The sequence below is a fragment of the Labrus bergylta genome, chromosome 21 (genome assembly GCF_963930695.1).
Source record: "Labrus bergylta chromosome 21, fLabBer1.1, whole genome shotgun sequence".
Taxonomy (NCBI): domain Eukaryota; kingdom Metazoa; phylum Chordata; class Actinopteri; order Labriformes; family Labridae; genus Labrus; species Labrus bergylta.
Genome location: NC_089215.1, coordinates 3,839,145 through 3,844,642, shown reverse-complemented (window position 1 = coordinate 3,844,642; position 5,498 = coordinate 3,839,145). Strand labels below are relative to the sequence as shown.

At 38.1% G+C, this 5,498-nt stretch overlaps 1 long non-coding RNA gene across 1 annotated transcript; it reads right to left on the bottom strand.

Moving 5' to 3' along the window:
• Window positions 1–771: 771 nt before the first annotated feature.
• LOC136177295 (uncharacterized) lies at window positions 772–3,924 on the bottom strand. The gene is made up of 2 exons (XR_010664937.1): window positions 3,236–3,924; window positions 772–2,949 (listed from the first exon to the last, which is right to left on the bottom strand). It is a non-coding gene; the product is annotated as an uncharacterized lncRNA (long non-coding RNA).
• Between the last annotated feature and the right edge of the window lie 1,574 nt (window positions 3,925–5,498).

Here is a 5,498-nt window from a genome sequence, read left to right as displayed (position 1 = left end):
TCCAACATTCACAAAATAAAATAATAAAATTAAAGCTATTTGCCACCTCTTCCATATTATAATTTTCTTTACCATCATCAATAAAATACAGAGGATAGCTTATTTGTTTAGAATTACATTATTCTAAATTTCACATTATTTTATTATAATCTATTATTTTACTTTAGTAGTCCTACCTGCATCTCCTCAAAATATTAGTTAAATTGTTCAAATATTTTTTGTATTTATTTTCTGCCTCTTCAGTTCTCTCGCAAAACAATATATTAGCACCTTTATGGTTGGCAAAGACTGTTACTTTAAAAAAGAAATGTTTTTAAAAAATTACACAACCTCCTTTCAATCACTGCTGTATATACACAAAATGTCAGGAGGTCTACACTGTTTATGTACAGGTGGGCACATCTATCTATTTCATCTATTTTATCCTTGTACAGGTTATGTACATTATTTTTATAAGTCTATGTTTTGATTGCACAGTTTTAATTTTGAGTGGGGCTTCTATAAACCTTTATCCTGGTTAATATTTATGTATGGAAGGGTGGACAACAGTTGTTGTTTTGATGTAGAAATTGTTCCATGTTGTGCATGTCTTTGTAAACTGCTACAGGATGCTTTTATTTCCCCTGAGATCAGTAAAGGATCCATCTATCTCCTGTATCTATATCTTCTATAGCCGGTGTAGCAGCAGACAGAAGTGAGGACTTTGGTGTACAGCTTGATGATCAGATCTGGTGCAAAGTTTTATACAATGCCAAAAAAGAAAATCACAAAATCAGTCAGATCAATCTTTATTTGCATAGCGCCAATTCATAACAAGTGTTATCTCGAGACACTTTATAAAAGCAGGTAAAAGACCTTACTCATTGTTATATTACAAAGACCCAGCGTTAGCCCATATAGCACTTAGCAACATTTTGCAAAAAATACAGTGGGAAGAAAAATTCCCTTGAAACTTAATATGAGACGGTAAATAAATTCAAACAGAGATTGAGAAATGTATTGACATTACAACCATAATGGATACAAACATGTAATGTATTCTTGTTGTAAGCTTCATGTCTGTCCAAAGTCAAACATGTTCTGTATCATGCTGTGTGCCGCACGCCTTTCAATCCTGCATGTTTGGCTTCATGTACATACACCTACATTAACAATTTAGTACGATGAATGATTATCAATTCTTCCTCACGAGAGGTTGTCTGACCCATAAATGAGTCTGTGTCTGATGTATTGCAGGGAACCTTCCATGAGAATTTTGTTCTCCCTCTTGTATGTTTTTTTACCCATGTACTTTGTGTTTACGTTTTGAATGTTTTGTATGTGTTCATATGTGATTCAATGCTAATCCCATGATATCATATGAAATGTTATTAAACAATAAAAAAGACAAAGTAATCTACATATTAGCATAATAATAAGTAAATAAAACCGCAAGCGGTGATGAAGGGCCCTCGCACCCCTGTGCATGTCGGGGTGTGTTGCAACCGCGGGAGTGCAGCAGCAGTGGAACGTGGGCTAAGCAGCTGGCCGTGCAGTCCGATTTGTGTAAAAGTGGTACTATGGTATGCTGAAATAGGCAGCGTAATGAAGATCACAGAACATTTTGACGTAGAGCAGTTCAGGCTGGCACTGTCATGATAGCTATGAAATATGGAGCAAATTGAGCATTGTGTAGTACTTATTCCTTGCAGTAGGAGGCGCTATGGTTAAAGTTGACTATTGTCATGTCAGTGTGTTCAGAGGCCAACCCTGATCATACCTGTGTAATTTGAGGCAGATCAGACAAAGTATATGAGAGTTACAACCACTTCCTGTTTGACGGCGAATGATGCATCCATATGGCGAGATCATTGGATGTAGGTGTTTGAGCTTGAAAGTGTTATATGGCCAAGGTGTTCGCATGGTCCACACCAATTCTGAGTGGGAAATGAGCTACCTTGTAGCAATGGCTAATGCTAACTGAGATGCAGTAACTTCCTGTTGTCAACAGGTGGCGCTGTGACAAAGCAAGAAATTTCAATCATGGATGTGTTCAGGGCGGGCTCTGTATCATGTATGAGACATTTTAATATGATTGAACACTGCATGGCAGAGATATAAGCATTTACTTTTTTGGCAAGTTGCCAAAATGCATATCAAACGTTGCACGCACACCACGGCCACGCCCTTTGACAAAATAACGTGCAGAGCACAACGGGATATGTTGAACGTGTCTAGAACACACTGACACTGAGTTTGCACCGATCAGATGAGCGCCCTCGGCCAAGATCCTTCAAATAGGAAGGCTGAAATCTGCGATTATTTGTGAAATTCAACTTTAATTTGTGGACTTCCTGTTGGGATTTTATGTCCGTCCTGACAAGCTTAATACGTGTAGCAATGTTCATGAATGTGCGTCAAAAAACCCTCTATGGGGAGGCCATTTTGAAAATTTGAAAAGGGCGCCACTGAAACCACCAAAATATCAAATGTATCGCGAGACCTGATGACCGTGGAAAGTTTGGTGAGTTTTTGCGCACGTTCAGGCCCTCAAAATCGCGTTTAAAATGGAGGAAGAAGAAAAATGATAATTCCTAGGGTTTCAAGAGGGCCCTACGCACTTGTCAGTGCTTCGTGCCCTAATAATAATGATCATGTCATGGTTTGTTTACAGTAAAATAAAGAGTAACCACTAAATGTTATCACTCTATCAATAAGAATTACAACGATGCACATTAAGCCTTTGCATATGAATAACAGACAGTGTAAATTTGTTGAAAATGAGTAATTTCAACACTCAATAACTGCTACTATTTTTTTTCACAGATCCACCGTTTGACCCCATCACATCTGTCATCATTCCAGTTTTCCGTTTTTATCTTTTTTAGAGATAGATCGTAGAGATGACCACAGTCTTCACCAATTCCAGTATTTCCACCATCGTTATTAGGCTCACCTCTCACCCAGTACCTTTAGGAAATCAATATGATAGAGATTTTTTCAGTTTGAAAAATAAAAAATAAAATAAAACGGCTTTTCTGCTTTTTTTCCTGTGATGTTGTTTGTTTAGTTGATGTGACTTTTAGCTCCTCTGACCTGATTTAACTAATACATGTTTGTTCTTCATGTAAGAAGTGTTTGAACTTTGATTTAGGAATGAATTATTTGGTAATTAAAAATAGCTGGTGATAGATCAGAACAGTGGTGTTTGTGCATGAATTAAACCTGAGGTCTAAACATTTACTGTGTGCCTTACGCTTGAGTCAGCGCAGTGCCGTCCGTCCATTTCCAGATGCCCTCGTTGTCACTGTCACTCAAACCAATCCAAGTGTGACTCACGATGTTGTCCGTGATGAATTCCTGTTGAAGGTAGAGAGCCTGTATTTATTTATTTAACTTTCATTCTATAATATTTTCAATTGTAAGATTAATCACTTGGAGAAAAACAATCATAGCAAAGATAAAGTGCAGAGGGGTCAGTAGAAGAAGACCTTTCTTTAGTAGTGATACAAAGTGTTGCTGTTTGTATACAAACTAAAGTATAAGCATCAAAGTTTTATTAAAGTGCTTTATGCAAAAACATTCATCAGGGATGTGATTCTTCCAGATTTATCTGGAATTCAGGATTTTACAACCTAAATTGAGATTAAAATATCAGTGAGTGCCCTCCAGCACAGGTGGACCATGACTGTGTGGTTTGACCGTGAGTAAATACCCACAGTTCATATCCGTACTTGTTGTGTAACGTGGTGTCCCCATGTACTTTAATACATTGGATTACATTTAACCATTAAAAAAGGTTAAATTGTGTTCTGAAAATACGATATTTATGTAGCTTTTTTTAAAGGTATTTATTTCTGTTTGAGCAAGGTAGTGCAAAATTGATTTAAGAAGTTTTGAGGCAAGTTGAGTCAATTGTATCTGTAAAGACAAAATTAAGAAATATGTCTCAGTGGGCTTTTTCTAAATTCATAGAACATCCTATTATTTACACCCCTGATTTTGATTGAAAAGAAAAACACCATAAAGAATGGTAAATGGACTTGAGCTTATATAGCGCTTTTCTAGTCTTCCAACTAATCAAGGCGCTTTTACACTGCATGTCACACCCACCCACTCAATTCACACCCTTTCACTCATTGATGGTAGTGGTCGCTATGTAGTATCATGTAGTAACTAATCTCATTCATACACCACCACCGAAGCAGCAGGGGTTAGCAGCTTGTCTTGCCCAAGGACACATCGGATATGTTGCCCAGCTGGGGATCTATCCTTCTGGTTGAGAGGCAACGACTCTACCAACTGAGCCACAGTCGCCCAAGAACACATGACCTGTTCTCCAAAACTGTCCACGACCACCAGATCTGCTCCTCTGAATCTGCAGTCTTGTCTGCTGTCTTGCCAAGTCTTAGTCCGGTCTGAGAAGAGATAACAGGAACATGAGAACGACTTCCATCCTGCAGGACAAGTTCTAGCTGTAACACACAACAAAAAACAAACATTGAAGAGCAGACAAAAAAGACAGTGGACAGACTTTTCTCATCATTGGGGGGTTTGTAGACGGACTAGGGACACATATTAGTGTTACAAAAACAATGGTGAAGTGTATTTTGTATAATATGTGACTTTAAAGGGAAAACTGACAGTCAAAATAGTTGGCAGAAGTGAGAGTAGGAGTGAACATATTCTCTGAATAATGAAACTGTGGTTTGGTCCTGACATCAATGCTAAAAGACAGTTGTGAGCAGTAACCACACAGGAAGATCACTCACTCTGGTTGACCAAACACTGAAGTCTTTGCAGCTCTTCAGTCATTTCAGTGAGGGTTGCATTCAACAGGTCTCTCTGTTCAGTCAGGGAGGACAGCTGGTTCTCTCTGTCCTGGAGATGCTCGGTAAGATTTGCTTCGATGGCAGACGAATGACGAGCTAAGTCGTGGCCTGAAATAAATCAAAGATGCATGTTTCTTTACATAAAAAAATACCACATGCATCCACACAGTCATCTCTGCGGTCTTGTCTGCTCTCTTCCCAAGTCTCAGTCTGGTTTGAGAAGAGATAACAGGAACGTGAGAACAACTTCCATCCTGCAAGACAAGTTTTCTCCGTAACACACGACAAACATCAAACATTGAATAGCAGACAACAAAGAAACATGCATAGACACACTGTCAAACTAATGTGGACACATGACTCCCATACCACCTCCTAATTTGGCCTGTGATCACCTCAATGTGTCCTGAATATGTTTTACACCTGTACTTATGGCTGTCCTTTTATGATCGGTTCACTCAGGACACGTTAATAACAGTTGTTAACATGATCTTTTAGTTTACTTTTATTCCAAGTCTTCGTCCCATCATGAGATCAAAATGTGAAATGAAGTGAAAGTCTTTCAAATGTAGATTCTATCACTTAGAGTCAGTGTCAACATTCAAAACATGACAGTCTGATATAAGCAGTATTTTTATATTAACCACTAATTACTAATGAGATATGATAAGATTTGATAGGTTAACA